The sequence below is a fragment of the Aphelocoma coerulescens genome, chromosome 1 (genome assembly GCF_041296385.1).
Source record: "Aphelocoma coerulescens isolate FSJ_1873_10779 chromosome 1, UR_Acoe_1.0, whole genome shotgun sequence".
In the NCBI taxonomy this organism is placed as follows: Eukaryota; Metazoa; Chordata; class Aves; order Passeriformes; family Corvidae; genus Aphelocoma; species Aphelocoma coerulescens.
In genome coordinates, this window is record NC_091013.1 from 38505090 (window position 1) to 38521929 (window position 16840).

At 43.2% G+C, this 16840-nt stretch overlaps 1 long non-coding RNA gene across 2 annotated transcripts; it reads left to right on the forward strand.

Moving 5' to 3' along the window:
- Positions 1-7127: 7127 nt before the first annotated feature.
- LOC138106660 (uncharacterized) lies at positions 7128-14611 on the forward strand. Of its 2 annotated transcripts, XR_011149057.1 has the most exons (5): positions 7128-7304; positions 7898-7976; positions 8430-8719; positions 8813-12562; positions 13787-14611. It is a non-coding gene; the product is annotated as an uncharacterized lncRNA (long non-coding RNA). The 2 variants fall into 2 exon arrangements; XR_011149056.1 differs by having other exon boundaries at positions 8813-14611.
- Positions 14612-16840: the final 2229 nt, after the last annotated feature.

The window sequence follows — 16840 nt, forward strand, 5'->3', positions numbered from 1 at the left end:
CCCCGGGGCCCGGCTGCTGCGCCGCTGATTGGTCAGAGCCGGGCGTGGCCCCGCCCCCGGAGGCGGGGACCGGCAGCGGCCTGGGCGGGGGCCCGGGAGTTTTGGATGGAGCACGGTGAGGCCGTGTTAAATAAATAAAACCCCCGTAAATAAATAAAGCCCCACGTGAATTGTTTTTATTCACCTGTGTGTACAAAAGCCCCATGGGCTGCTAAGTGGTAATTCGGAACAATTTAAGCCAATTGCTTAGGGAGTGCTCAGAAAGTCAGGTTCTTACTGACTTCAAGAATTACAGATGTGATGCTTATGATAAGTTACAGAATCACAGAATCATTTAGGTTGGAAATGACCTCTGAGACCATCGAGTCCAGCCTATGACTGAACACCACCATGTCAACAAGACCTTGGCACTGAGTGCTACATCCAGTCATTTCTTGAACACCTTCCAGGGATGGCAACTCCACCGCCTTCCTTGGGCGGTGTTTCTAAACATTGCAATGTTTAGAAACCCTTCCCATGAAGATATTACTCCTGATGTCCAACCTGAACCTCCCCTGGCACTGCTTGAGACCATATTCTCTTGTCCTGTCCCCTGCTGCCTGGGAGAAGAGGCCACCCCCCACCTGGCTACAGCCTCCTGCCAGGTGGTTGTAGAGAGTGATAAGGTGTCCTCTGAGCCTTCTGTTCTCCCCACCAGCTCCCTCAGCTGCTTCTCATAAGACCTGTGCTCCACACGCTTCACCAGCTCCATTGCCCTTCTCTGGACTTGCTCAAGTGCCTCAGTGTCTGTGTGGAAGTAAGGAGCCCAAAACTGGACACTGGATTCAGGGTGTGGACTCAGCAGTGCTAAGTACAGAGGGAAGGGCTGGATGTCCAGAGTGACATCAGGTAATTCTTTTTGGCAGCTGTCAGCACACTGGATCTCTGTGACATTGACAAACAGGGGCGAGACACTCAATGGCTGGTTTTCTAGGTACCAGCACACATCTGTCCCCTGGGCTGTGCTCTGTTGTACAGTAAATAACCTACTGTGTTCAAACGCAGCCCTAAACTGGTGGAAGACAGCACCAACAGTGTACAACAGGGCTTGCAGTATTTGTATATTGAGTATTTCATAAGCCAATAAAACCTCCGAAATCCTCTATTGCAAGGTATTTAGTCAGAGCTCATGTTTTCTTACAGTATCAGTGTATAAAGCTCACTCATATCAATTAGGGTGCCCTATTACTTAGCTGATTGAAGGTGTCATCACGAAACAGAACTTTGTTTTTCATATGTTCACCTGCTGGAAAATAAGTGCACTCTGGCTTGTGCGCTCAGTGTCTCACTGTCAGCCTGCCAGCTGGACATTAGCACACACAGGGATGGAAATATTGCAGCCCTCTGAGAAGTGAACCTGGCAGGGTAGCTCAGGTTCTGAGCTGCTGTCTCAGTGACCATCCTGCTGCCTCAAGGCCAATTCCCACCAGGCATTATCATAATAAGTGTGGAAGACAGAAGTGGAGAACCTGGGAGATTTACAGGCAGATTTATTTAACTGAATTTTACCTTGCCTAAAAGATGTCAAGCTAAAGTGAGATGCAGAATCATAAAGCTGAGTGAAAGCCACTGGCACAGCCTGCACAAGTTGTGCACCTTCTGTTGGGAGCTGAACCACAGACAGTGTCCAGGCAGCTGCTCCTGGAGCCATAGCTCACATTTGGGGAGTCCAGCAGACTAGGAAAAAGTCAGATTAATTTATCTTGATTGGAGATCACACTATTCTGATTAGTACTTAACACCAGTTAAGCCTTTGTAAATGAGATACTTGGCAGAAGTGGGCTGAGAAGATTTGCTGTCCCAAAGTAGTTACAACCTCAATTTAGAAAACAGGCATGCAAGAGGAAGGTTAAGGAAAACTTCATATTATTTTTCTGGTTTTTTTCATCACTGCTTTCTTTCCTATACCTAATGGATGTTTATGTGCTCTGGTATAATTTATATTTTTGGTGCTGTTTTGCTCCTTTCTTGGTCTGCTTTTTGCATTCTCTTTCTTTTTAATTTTTCCTCCCTCTTCAGTCCACCTGCTATATTTGTCCTGCTTTGCACACATACTGTCTCCAGAGCAGTCCTTGAGGAACAGGTATCCCATTAAATTTACCCATGTGTAACCCCTTCCCACTGGAAAACTACTTTCTTATGCTTTCTGCATTCAGCAAGCTGCTACTGGCTTACTTCCTATTTTCTCTGTTCATTTTCTTGGCCCCAAACTCCTTTCAACACTTAAAGCTCTTCTGTGCATAAGCAGAGTTTTTAAGGCAGGGTAGCTAATACCCAGAGAACTGCAAATGCCAGGCTGGATGGGGCCCTGAGCAACCTGGTCTGGTGGAAGGTGTCTCTCCTCATGGCAGAAGGGTTGGAACTAGATGATCCTTAAGGTCCATTCCAACCCAAACCATTCTATGATTCTATGATGAAATGAATGTGTGAGGAAGGAGAGAGACTGTCATTCTTTAATCCTCTGGTCCATGGCAGTAGGATTGGAGCAGTTATTACTGCCAGTATTTTTGCTATACTTTTCCTGCTGTAAGTTTCCTTCTAGAAGATAATGACCCCAAGTGTTGCTAATATGTGAGAGGCTAGGAAATCGAGATATAAATACATATATTAGATTCCAACTCATGGGCAAATTATTTATGATGGATAAACTCTGGGTTTTATTCCGTTCTACATATCTAATGAAATACATTAATTAATATGCAAATTAATTGCTTTTTTTATTTTGGCATCATAAGGCAATTCTCATACCAAACTATTCCAAATTAGGCCTTTCTGGGTTTAGGGGACATTTAAGAATATTTTTGTTGATTTTCAAGTGTGCTGAGTAACTCTTCTGAAATCCAGTTATATTCCCTGCCAGGAGTATTGAAAATCCTTAGGCTTTTTCTTACACACTTAAATATGAATTAATATTCTAAGTTAAAGCTCCCCCCAAAAAACTCAATCATGAATCTTTTCTGAACTTCTGAATTAATCTTTTTAATTTAACATCTAAGAAAACATGGTTTCTTAGGAGCATGGCATGGTTTCATAACTTTAACCTTACATCACTCCTGGAAATAGAAGTTTATTCTGGAGACAATATACAGTGCATAATAATCTAAGTCTGTCACCAAATATGAAAATCGTTGAAGGCATGTGATTTGCCATTTCTCAATGGGAATATGTGTTGAGTGTTACAATAACCTATGCGCTGCTGTAAGCACCTCTGACAGATTTGATATGCCAAAGGCAGCTGGGTTTGAAGAAACAGTGGCTGTTTATCAAAGAATGACATTATCCCCAGTCTAAACTTGGACCTGATAACTTTCAGTAGCACATCAGACAATCCCTGTTCTTTTCTTTGGATTATAAATACAGCATTTCATACCAGAGACTTAGATTAACACACAATGGAAACAACAGAGATGACCTTTTGCATTAATCTTTTGTTGGAATAGATTTATTCAGAGGAATGCATAAAAGCAATTTTAAAAGTATAAAAACATATGGTGGGAGGGGGTTCTGTATTTCAGTGCAAAATAAATAGTGGCTTAAGGACATTGGGATCACAAACATTTTTTCTTTTCTTAAAGTTTTTTAATAGAAGACCCTAAAAAGTTTTTGTTTGTTTGTTTTAGGCTGGAGACACACATTTGTTCTAAAAGTTCAACTCTCCCTCTAAATTACAAACTTGACTTTTGAGCAAGAACCTTCTTTTTTTTTTCCTGAGGATGTGGATACACACCAGCACGTGGACATGCTGTGTTCACAGGTATCAAAAGTAACTTAACTAATTTTATGAAAGTGATTAGCAAGCTATTACCTGATTTGCCAGTATAGTTTCCTGTGTTTAAAAGTGGTGATATCCATAACACTGCTTAGTTTTTAAATATTGCATCATACTGCTTGAGGGTCTGAAGCAGTTCTGAGGTCCTCTATGAAAGAGGAATTGATGGGCAGGCCATAAGCAGAACCACTATAACCTGCAGAAAAATACAGGACTTTAGCATGGCGTGTGTGAATCCCCATGTCTCCATGGTGATCTGGAGAACTTGGTCACTGGCAGACTTTCTCCTGTGAAGGGTGAAGGGTGAAGGAGTAAGCCCACCTGTTTTTAGTCTATTCAAATTGTAGTGTATCAGTAACATGCTTACATAGTAAACGTGCTACTGATATGCAGTATATAATATATAATAAATATATAACGTGTGTATGCTAGACACCTATTTTTATGAAATTATGCCCTGTACAGAGACTGGTTCCTTTTGTAGCATTATATTGGTCACAAACTCTGGGAGCACAGATAACATCACATGGCAAATGTGCAGTGCATAAAAGCTTCTCTGTGCACGAGACTCTCTGGGAACATTTCTGGCTTTGTAGTTGTGGTGCTAAATAGAAGTTCTGTACTTTAATTAAGGAAGGTGTCATCATGAAACTTGCTTCTTCATGGCACATTTGGATGCTATACATTTCTCAGAGTCTTTGTTAGGGATTTTTAATTCCCTCATTGTTCTTGATAAATGCAACCACTTTGTTTTACAGTGGCAGCTGTTAAAGTTCTTGAGTGTGCTGGGACTGCACGGGGCACTACTGGCAGGAGGTTGCTCTAGTTATTCTCTCCCCTTGGCTGGCGGTGGACTGATCTGGCCAGGAGCCAGTGGAACAAACCTTTCTGCTCTCACTGCTGCAAGGAAAGAATTAATATTTTTGGCATGTTCATACAATCTTTGAATGCTGAGCTCAATTCCATGTATGTTTTCCTTCTGAAGTTTCACTCTGTTTCTATCTGTTGCTTTTTAAAAGATTAGCATGGTTAGGGATGGTAAAGAACATTATTGCTGCTGCTAGGGTTACTTTTGCTGTGAACACTGTGTTAAGATTTGAGTCTCTAACATTTAATACTCAGTTCAAAAATCGGTTACCTTCTGCAGTTGGGTCATCAATCATCCAAATAAGTTACTTATCTGGAGTTTATTGATAGTTATAATTATAAACATAATGCTATGGCCCCTAAATATGGGCACTCTGTACATTTTGCATCTTGCTGCAAGATCCTAGGCCATTTTCACGTCCGTTAATATGATTATTATGAGATGCAGAAAGTGACACTGCACTTCTCTTTGCCTTAAATTCACACATAGGTTCACAGAAATTAGAAAATTAGGCCCTTTGTTTATTCATAAGTTGTCAGAATGAGTAACTGCAGAGGCTCTGCAGATGTATGTTATACCTTCCTCAATTATCATTCCTCTAGGTCACTTCTTTCATTTAGGCAGACAGAATCACAGAACCACAGAATCATTTAGGCTGGAAATGATCTTTGAGACCATTGAGTCCAACCTTTGGCTGTACACCACCAAGTCAACTAGACCATGGCACTGAGTGCTACATCCACTTGAAGAATTTCAGGGATGATGACTCCACCACCTACCTGAGCAGCCCATCCCAATGCTTAACCACCCTTTCAGTGAAGAATTCTTCCAGATGTCCAACCTGAACCTCCCCTAGTGCAACTTGAGGCTGTGCCCTCTCATCCTGTCTCTGGTTGCCTGGGAGACCAATCCCCACCTGCCCACAGCCTCCTGTCAGGTGGTTGTAGAGAGCAAGAAGGTCTCCCCTGAACCTCCTTCTCTCCAGGCTAAACAACCCCAGCTCTCTCAGCTGCTCCTCATAAGACTAACTTCTGATGTTTCTAACTCTCTTTTCCAAAGCATTCCAGGAATTCCTTTTAGTCTCACATCACCTGTATAGTTAAGAAGTGTATTATCTACTCTGGAGTCCAAGATATTTCTAAACATAGTGAGTTCAAGAAAAGAGTGCAAGGAACTCCCTCTGATTTATTCTTCTGTTCCAACAGAATATCAATCTCAGTTGCATTACTCAGAAGTGTTTTCTGGCTTTGCATGTGTGCTCTTGAAAATTAATTTATGCTATGACTCTCTAGTCTGATAGAAAGAAGCAGTGGCAAAGTTTAATAAAGTCAACATCTATTGCTGTTCACAAAATCTACTGCACTGGGGTAGGAGGAGAAATAATTTGGTTTCACACAATTTATCAAATCCATTGTCAGTAGATTTCAGAGAGTGTGTATTTGCTTAGTGCCTAGAAGTCAAACTGAAAGGTCTAATTATTACCTTCTTATTTTCCTCTTTTATATTACACACTGTCATAAACTTACATTTTTAACAGGATCTAGTTTGCTACCAGCTATATGCTTTTGGCTATAAACATCTGTACTCATATACATGCACACCAGAATTGTTAGCAAGCAAAGAAATGAGCCTGAAGACTGACACATGTGGCTGTGGGGGGCCCCAGGCAGAATTTTTAAAGAACTGGTATTTCCAGAGCAGTCTTCTAGTTCATAGTGTGTTCATAGGACAGTTCATACATCCTCTAGCTGTGCTCAGCGAGTCTTAGGTGGAGGAATGCTTGCAAGGCTGCCACCAACTATTTTAAATCCTCCTGGTGTCATGCAAGTCTGCACTCAGTGCTCAGCCAGCTAGTGAATTCATCTCAGTTCCTGTGCTCCATGCATCAGTGCTTGCAGTTGTTAGCATCTTAATGCACTTGGTAATCACAGAATCATAGAATGGCTTGGATTGGAAGGGACCTTAAATATCATCCAGTTCCAGCCCCCCTGCAGGGGGCAGGGCCACCTTCCGCGAGACCAGGTTGCTCAGAGCCCCATCCAACCCGGACTTGAACACATCCACTGATGGAACATCCACAGTTCTCTGGGCAACCTGTGCCAGTGCCTCACCAGCCTCACAGTGAAGAATTTATTCCTAATAGCAGATCTAAAACTAGTCTCTTTCATCTTAAAGCCATTGCCCTTTGTCCTATTCTTACATGACCTTGCAAATCCAGGTAGGTGGGCATTCTTAAGTCTCACATTTTGTGCCATATCTTGTTGTAAAGTATTTGAATGAACCTTGATAGTGTGCCCCAGCCAAACCATTTTTAGTTATTTTTACCAAGCCCTCAGAGTGGGACCAGGCTGGAATTACCCTCACTGGCTTCACCTGGCCTTTCCACCTTCAGCTGCAGCACATCAGCCCCAGAAAGATTTTTAAGTGCCAGTCTGAAGGGTTGAGGGAAGAGGTGGGATAGGTTTATATTTTTTCATTGTCCTTTGCTGTCTTGTTGTTTGGATTTCTAGGACTAACTTGGTTGCCAATCACTGGATGGGTTTTGTTGCTGTCATTATCTCGATGCTGCTTGTCTGGATCGGGAGCCCCACCTGCTAGAGCCCTCAGGAATTCATCAAGGACTGAAAGGTAAACTGTGCTAAAGTGGAAAAGAACTGGGACCGAAGAAGCTGAAAAACTAAATACCAAGATAGCAAGGAATAGATAAAAAAGGACTGTGCTGTACTAGATTAAAGCCAATCATATTATCAGAAAAGTGTGTGCGGAGCTCATGGACAAAATAGAGAAACCAATCAAGCAATGTGAGATCTCATGCACAGCAGTTGCAAAATGTTTATGTACTGTTTTATGTAAAGGTAGGTAGAATGTGTAAGTAGAGTAGTATGTAAAAGTAGGTAGAGTGTATAAGTAAGTAAAGTGCGTAAGTACTGTGTTATGTAGAAGTTGTAAAAAGTATATGTAAGTAAGAAAATGTATAAGTAGAATGATATATACAAGTAGAATAAGATAAGCAAGTGAAATGTATAAGTAGGTAGAATGTGTAAGTAAGGTATTATGTCAAAGTTGTGAGATGTGTGAACAGGGGTATTTTAAACAATAAGATGCTTCTGTGTAATCATATTGATTTGTTGATGAGAAGATGTGAGTTCCCACAGTATCTAAAACCAATCTGAGCACAAATGGGGAGATGACATTTGGCCACCCTTCTTTCTTATCTGCAGTCTCCCTCCCAAGGAAAGACCAGCCAGAAACAACACTGTTCCAGACCTTTCAATCCTGATCAAGCGTGTTCTCACACATGTAAGAATTTCTTCTTATCTTCTACAGCTTCCTGAAAAGCAATGGTTAAGGATGGCCTGAGTGATCTCTCCCCCACCTGCAGTTCATGCTCTGCAGTTTTGGTTGTAAAATTTTCAACAGAGATGCATGGAAACTGTAACATTAAATGGTGACCAAACTAAGAATGCTCTTTGAACAAGGCTGAAAGACCTGCTCTGACTATACTGGGCTTTTTGTGCCCTGCAGTCACTCAGCTGGAATTAATGGATCAAAGCTGTTATAAAACTATATGGGTATGGCTCTTGCAGCCATTGCAAAGACTTTGATGGGCTGGGAGAGAAGGCTCCGGAATGGTGCAGGTAGTAGCACATATGTTGTACATGGACTCATTTAAAATCCAGAGTTTATGCAAAGCTGAGCCTCATAAGTACTTCTCTGCTACATCATTGTGTCCTGACCTATTTCTTCTCTCAGCTTCTTGTTAGGTGAAGTTAACCATGTCAAGTATCCTGACCTCCACTTGAAGTTGTGTTGGATGTCACAAAGTGTGCTTTTCTTTTACATGGGCACTTTGATTGCCAAGTGGAAAATCTTTCACGAGATGCTGTGAGGGCAGCAGATTGCTTAAGTCCACATGACAGCTTTTAGCCTCAGCTGTGTTTGGCACTTCTTCTCCTCAGCACTTATAAATCAATAAATTATATGACATGAATAAGTTCAAGAAGATGACAAGAAGAAAGATGAAGCGCAGGATTTTATCCACTGTGAGTACTCCTAAGACCCTGTAGCATTATGGGATTTTTATTTATGTGGGATAGGTCATCCCAGGGTTAACCTTTGAACTTTTGGACATGCAGCCTTGTCTTGATCACCTGGATACTTCAGCAAGCTAAGCCCTTTGGAGACTGGATCTAAAAACACAGGTCTCTCAAATGTCTGTTCCGCAATTAATCTCATTAACTGAAAAGCAACTTCAAAAAAAGAAGATCATTACACTGCAGCCTTCTGGGAAGACACTAAGGATAGTAACATTACACTCACAAGTTGGAGGACTTGTTTCCATGGGGAATTTGTAGGTCTTTGCCAATTGCAGCAAATCAGACAGTGAATGTCTGAGCAATGACATCAGACACGCTGTGGAGTTGAGGCAAGTTGGTGATAAAGTCAGAAGGAGTCAGGCTTGGCAAACTGCATCATGCCCATGTTGGCTTGTGCCAGGGCACACGGCGAGGTTTTGGCCTTGTGCTTGACAGTGTGATGGACAGGGACAGAGCTAATGAAAGGGGTGGTGAAAAGATAACCTAGGGAAAAGTCATGTGCAGGATGGAATTTATGGTGCTATTTATTTTGTGGGTTAATTGCTACTTTCAGTCCTCCCAATTTTATATGCTCCAAAGAGAGTATATATGCTCCTGTGGGTTTTACTTTGATTTTGGGATTGTGAGTAGCTGTTTGGTTTTAGGGGGTTTGGTTTTGGGTTTTATTTGTTTTGTTGATGGTTGTTGGTGTTTGTTGTTGTTTGTCCCCAAGAAAATAACTGCAGGATTTCTGGCCAGTGAGTTTAGAATACTGACCCTTAGGAAAATGAGCCATTCCCAGATTAAGGGAGATCTCTAAGCCCTCAGTTTGGATCAAGATCAGATTTAGCCCAGAGTAGTACTGTTGCCAAATCAGGCTTTGGACCCAGTGGTGGCAAACCATGTTTATGAACTTGTCATTCTCTTAGATGTTCTGTTTGCTTTCAGCTCTTGGTCTTGTCTAAATGCTGAGCTGAGGTTATAGGCCCTTGTGGTCAGGACTGAATTTGTATCTGCAGAAAAGGAGGTCAGATTAATTGATCAGTGAGGTAGGTCAGTTGATTTATCAAAGAAGAGTTGGAAGAAAGTAATGGTTTTGCATTGATTTTTTGCATCAATCTGTTAAAATACTTAAAAGTCTTCCTTTCAATATTTGCTAGTGGAAATGAAATGCAGCAAAAATATATCTAAGTAGATGCTTTGACATTACTGCAGTTAAATATTTTTTAAGTGGCAAGGGATTTTACTAGGACTGCAGAAATGAGAGAATCCAGCTATGTCAGCTAGCCCTATCCCTGCCAGTGCAACGTTGTATGACATTTGCTGTGGTGACTGTCAGGAACTTTTAAGACCATGTTATGGCAGCAGCCTTTGTGTTTGCAGTGACACAGCCTCACAGAGGAGATGGAAGAGGCTGTGCCAGTACAGGCACAGTAGGTAATTCTGTTTAGTCCTTGCAGCTCTCTCAGTCCTGTAAGTTTTTGCCTATATCAAAGAGTATCATTGACATCAGCTTTTTGTCTTCTCTCCTGCTGCCTGGAGGAAGTGTGCAACCAAGCACGCATCTTCTTTTGAAATGGATTGTTTGTTTTCTCCTTGCACAAACAGTGCAGGGTAGTGCATTTTTAATGTTCGTATGACAAAGTGATTATGTGCACGGTCCCAGTCTCAGATCTCTCCTACACAGTAATGAATGCTGGCTCATAAGGTTTAGTACAGACCTGCACTTACGCAGTGTTTTTATTCAGCTCCTGAGAGCATTCCTCCTTTTGTTTGGCAGGGCAGGCAAGTTTTCTGCAGACTGGCCCACACAGTGGGCACCCCAAGTGGCCTGGCCTGAGCAGGGTGTGCTGACTTTTGACCAGGCAGGGCCCCCAGGTAACTCCAGTTGAATCATTGAAGGAGAGGCTGGAGGATGCAGCATGCCATGTTGGGTTCTTCTCTTTCCTGGACTGATCTCTCTCTGTCCTGTTTCTGATTTGTGTCAGTGGAGCATTGCAGAGAGGAGTTTGGTTTCTGCAGCTCTACCATTACTTAACACTTGCAGACCCATCTCTGTATTTTGGAGTAGCAGAGAGGTCAGAAATGTCTCATTGTCATCTCTCAGATATGTCCCAACATTGTTTGCTACAAAAGAAGTGAAACTGGATAGTTGGCAATCAAATGAGCAGCAGCGACGTGTCTCTGCTGCCAGCCTGCTCTACTGGATACGCTCTGTGTGAGATCAGGAGGCTTTACCTGCACACCTTGCCAAGAGCCTGATATTCTGAGAAATCTGAAGACAGAGAACTTGTTGTTTCATGAAGATCTACTCCTTTAAGTTCCTGTGCCTGTGGATGACACTCACCTCAACTATCTTTATTTCCTCCTTTTATTTTATTTTTTAAGGAGTTTTGAATTCTCCACTGCCAGTTGCTTTTTTTTTTTTTTTTTTTTTAAATCAACTTGAAGAAGGTTTAGTCATGTGCTACTTGCGCTGACAGTTTCCTATGCTAAGTGCAGGTAACTTGACCTGCACTATACCTGCTGATTCCATGGGTTATTGGTTCAGTAGAAGCACCAAACCAACCCCAGTGGTAGCTGTACTGGTAAAGCTAACACATGCTGAAAGTCAGGTGTTCATCTGCATGGATGGCCTCATGCTGGCTTTACATCCTGAAGTTCCCAGAGCCTACTGTGCTCCTGTCTTAGCCAGAACTGCAGGAGTGGGATTCCTTCTTCTGCATCTTATACACGTTGAGAAACTGCTGAGAAAAATCAAGGGAAGAAAATGACTAAAATATTAATAAAGAAGCTCTTCTATTTCCCAGTTTATTCCTTCCAGTCTCTAACCAGCTGTGAAAACAAGACTGCATCTTTGGAAGATACATGTACATTTGTTACACCGTTTATGTGGCACCAGGTCTTTTAACTAATCTACAGGCAATTGATAAAAGGATTTTCCAAGCCACAAGGACTGGTTAGAGCATCTTGAGCCTTAAGGGAGGGAGCACAGGGATCATCCCTAATGCTTTCTGTTCTCTGCAGAGGAGGCACAAATGGACACTTGCAATACATACACATTGGTGGGCTATGTTTGCAGTTGTGGATTTTCCCACTCTTCATTTGTAGTGTTACTGCTGTGCTTATTGCAGCTAATAAAATACAGCAGGGAAAAAAAACCAAAAACAAACATCCCTTCTCATGTTTATACCATTGACTCTTTGGCCAAAAAACTTAATGGGGTGTCTTTTCAAATACCAGCACATGGGAATACGCACACAAATGTGCAGGTATGCTGATGCATATGCAAAACAGAACTTTTTTTTTTTTTTTTTTAAACTTGTACCAGAATTCTTACAAGTTCATGCCCTGCAGGGCGAAACAAACTTTCCTCTGGACACTCTAGCACAAACTCAGCATTTAGGTCTCATTAAAGCCCCAGTCTGAGAGGTTAAATTGCGTGAAATGTTGCAGGAGCCTCATGCCACACCTCTGCAAGGGGAGTGGGTAGAGTTCATTCACTGTGAAGTAATGCTTGTGTTAATAGTTAGAGGTAGGATGACCAGGAATCCATGCCTGGAAAATCTGTGATCTTGATGATTTCAGTGCCCTCTCTGGCATCCTGTGAAAAATCTCACATGACAGCTTTGAAGGTGGTTGGGTTCCCTTGCCAGTCAGCTGCTCCCTTCTGAAAATTCTTCCGCAGATATTCTCTGGATGGCAGAAATCCCCATCAAGACACGCGTCAGAAGGGAAGGAGCAGCAGCACTGTGTAAACAGCCTGGGGAGTGCCCTCATTTCAGATGAGCCTGTGAAAAACACTGCTAGGTCAGTAACATCAAATCACTGAAATGCTGCAGCACTGGAGCTCAGCTTGAGGTAGGGTTTGAAGCCTAGACTGCACCCCAGGCTCCTGGAGAAAGCTTGCCCCCAATGCTTAGGAGAATGAGCTGGAAGGTGCATCCACGGGCCAGAAACACCTAGAGAGTGACATCCTTTGCGATCACTCAGGAATATATAAATAAATAAATCTTTGTGCAAGGGAGACCACCTTTATGAAAGGCATCTGGTCTGCAGCTTAGGCAAAGGTGCCATAGAGGTGAGGACAGCATCTCTCCATGTGCCCCACAGGGTTTATGGATAACTTTGGAAAACTCTTGGGCAAGGCTGTGCCTGTCAACAGCAGTGCTCTCCTTGCTTTAAGCATGCAGATGCTGCAAGATCAGTGTCCCCCAGGGAATGTGACTTTTCAGAGATGTTTTGTAGGCCATGCTTGAAATACTTAGTGCTGGTAGGCAGCTCATGAGGCAGCTTTGTGAGCAAGAGGTCACAGAGTCAGGGAATTCTCTGTGCAGATGCAAGACTGTGTCTGAGGATGTATTTGAGATAGAAGTGGCCTGAGTGTAGCACAAAGCCCGTCTCAGTGCCCTCTTCCCTAAGGCTTGCAATGTGTAGCTCTGGAGGAGATTCCCACCCTACTGCCACCATGTCCCAAACAGTAATTTCAGGCTGCCTGGCCAAGCAGGCTTTGAAATGATGCCAGGATATGATTAATAAATTCCCATGTCTGTGCAGGAAGGGCAAGGAAAGCAGTGCTGGGAACAGCTGTGGGAGATTGCCAAAAGCATGAGGTGACCTCCATCATGGCTAGGTTGCTGCCTCTAGGCAAGTAGAGAGGTACTTGAAAAATTCTGACTGGATCTTACCCCACAGTCCCCACCCCTGGATGGACTCTCCTTTTCTGGGCCAGTGGGCACTGCCATCTTTTCGTCATCAGCCTGAGGGCCATTACCAGTCAGTCAGGAGAGGTGACAAACTTCTTGGTGGCAGGAGGCAGCCCCAGCATGCTGAGGCCTCTGTGATGGGCTGTGGAGGAAGAGATGATGGCTGGTTTCACCTTTGTTTCACTCACTGGAGAGGAAGGGCATTCTACCTTCACTCTCCCGGGGCCTGGCAGTGAGGTCACAGAGGTTCTGTGAGCAGGGGTGAACTCCTGCTGCTGAGGCAAGTCTTTGAAGGTTCATCTATTTTTCATTTTCTTCTGATTGCCAGAAGTCACAAGCATGTGGTCCAGCCCCTGCCATGAGACAAGATGTCCGTGTCCTGTTGGAAGGTGGACACATGAGGGTCTACTGCCTTTGACTTTGCTCCTTCCCCCATGGGTACCGGTACTGGCCAGTCCTCCTACATTCCCTCCTGTATTCTTTCAGTGAGTTGGTCTACGATGCTCTTGTAGAAAGTCTTGTTGCATTCAGGGAACTGAATGGGCAAAAAGCTAGAGAAAATTATTTTCTGTTTTTCCCCTGTGAAGTTAGTGTCCTGATCACTGTTTTCTGCATCAGATTCCCCAGGGATGATAAGAGAAAGGGGGATCAGTAGGAGCAGCCTGTCCCTGCAGGTGGCCCTTTGCCATCTCATTGCTGTCGCTGCAGAGGGACAGCACAGCCTCCATCCCCCTCGGGGAGCACATCTCAAGACAGAGCACTCCCAGTTCCTCCTGGGTGAATGAAAGTGCCCCAGCTTGCTGAGGCAGGGGCACCCCAAACCTCTGTGATGGAGTGAAGAGAAAAGCACTGTCCACAGGTACATGTGGCAGATTTTCTTTTGTTGCTGCTTATTATGGGAAGTCAGGAAGTGGACTGTTCCCAGGGTATTTTTGACCATGTAGGTCTTCTTACTCAGCAGTAATACAATCCCCACAGAAGCAGGTTGATCCTATGTACTGAGGTGCAGAGGGTAATGCCTGGTGCCATTCTTTGTGTCAGCCTTTTTAACTCAGTAGCTTGCCACAGACTGAAAAAAGCAAGCATAAAAAGCCGTGCCAATGGATGTGTAAAATGGAATAAAAATGGAGAAAGGTAAATTGTGTTTCTGAAACTTAGTGAGGTGTCAGATATTGATCAAGATAACTTTAGTCTTTGACAATGCTAGACAGTTTAATTTCCCTGCTCATTTATTAGCAAAATCTTTCTGTGTATAATGTCTCTTTTACTTTGGAAGAATAGCAACACATTAAAAAAAGCCCTCATTCTCAATTTAACAAAAACACATCTCACAGTGATTTTTTATATTTCATAGTTGATAAAAAAACATCTCTCCCAGGAACAATGACTTCCCAGCTTACGGAAAGGAAGCATCAGTTTTTCCTTGGTTGCAAAGCTCACTTTTTGCTATAATTGGATATTAACACCTCTGACACTGACAGATATCAAAGGCAACCCTCTGGCACTATCCCAGCAGGTCGGTAGTTGAGCTCATGACAGGGCTGCAAAGTGCTTCTGACTTCAGGTTTCAGTTTCCCAGGGGAGGCCCATGCCAGAGTATTCCCTCTTTCCTCAGAGGTGTGGGGAGCAGGATCAGGAGTGCGCCTGGCTGTGTCAGGTGTCCAGCTTCAATGTATTTCCTGGTACCACAGGGATGCAGCATCACAGTTAAAATACATGGATGTCTGGGTGTGCTTGAAGTGAGATATATTCACCTGGGTTCAAAAGCTCACTGCACATTTTTAAAAATCATAGAATCATAGAATATCCTGATCTGGAGGGGACCCACAAGGATCACTGAATTTCAGCTGCTGGCCCTGCACAGGACAATGTGCCTGAGAGCATTGTCCAAACACTTCTTGAACTCTGGCAGGCTTGGTGCCATGAAGAACCTTTTCCTAATGTTCAACCTAAACCACTCCTGACACAGCTTCATGTTGTTCCTCATGTGAGTCAAAGACTTTGCGAAGCTCTTTTTAAAGAAATGTGTGTTTGTGTGTGAGTGGAGTCCATGTACACACATATGGATATATGTATTTCAGCCTGAACTTGATTTCTCTTAGGTGTATGAACAGTCACTGAATGGGACAGTGGGGCTATTCCATGTAGGTTATGCCTCTTAAGCTCACTGAGATAAGGAAACACATTATTCCAAACACTTTCAGGATCCTTCTGTACAGTAAAGTCAAAAGATTTTAGGTAAAAGTTGCCAAGGGAGGCTGGGAAGCTCCAGGATGCAAGAATAGTTACTTGGGAAGAGTTGCACACTGTGATGGAAATAAACACTTACAAGCTCTTTCTATAAGAAATAACCTTAAATGTGAACACCTCTAAATGCATCTGCAGTTTATTAAACAGGTGCTTTCCAGGCCATATTTAACTGAAGAAGGAGCTGCTTGCATCACATACCCATCAGATCCAAAGGGGTTCACTTCTGGGCACCAAGGTGAAACACAAGCTTGTAGGCACATTCATAACTTGAACATGCTGTGCATTGCTTGATGGTTCTGGCTACCCATGCTTGAGTCATGGGCTACATGTGTACCACGGTGACCTTGGTCGAATTAGAACTTGGGGTGCTGGCTTGGTGAAATAAAATTATGGAATTAGGTAGCCTAATTTGTATCAGGAACAGGACTGTGCTTCCATTCCAGCACAGATGTGTCCCACTACCCAGGAGGCTTTGAATCACAGGTGTTACAGCATGTGTATATTAAAGTCTGTAATTCACGGGATTTGTAGCTTCCCTACTCTCTTTGCCTGTGTTTGAAGGAGGAAATCCTTCCAGATGTGACAGCTGCATGGGATGAAAGGACACTTGGCTGTGGCAAGCTCACTCTGCTAAGTGCTTTACAGGCAGACAGGCATGGTCCCCACTCAGGAAAACTCAACACTGTGTGATCCAGTAAGAAGTCATTGACAGTAGAAAGTGAAAATGAATAATGCAATTGCTGAGGTACCAATTCAGCAGGCTTGGGAGGGCCAGAGTCTCTGGTCTGCTGAGGCCAGGTTGCATTGTAAGTACAGTAAGTAGTGCCCTTTTAGGTTTTTTTTAATTAAATTTTGACAAGTTTTAGTCACGGCTTTCCATCAGGAAATTACAGTTCTCTTTTCATAGAGAACCAGTAATCCTGATGCCTGGAGTCTCAAACCACCTGGGTGAGGTGATATGACTGGTCCAGCAGTCCAGCAGAAAAGGCAGCCTGACTTAGTCACTGTCCCCTTGCACTAGAAATGCCATAATAGGCATGGCAAATGATTAGGCACCTGGTCAGAGGTCTAAATGCAGGCCTTTAAAGCAGGGAGAGGATAAGATTAGAAAAGCTGCTGTTCTGGTGAAAGG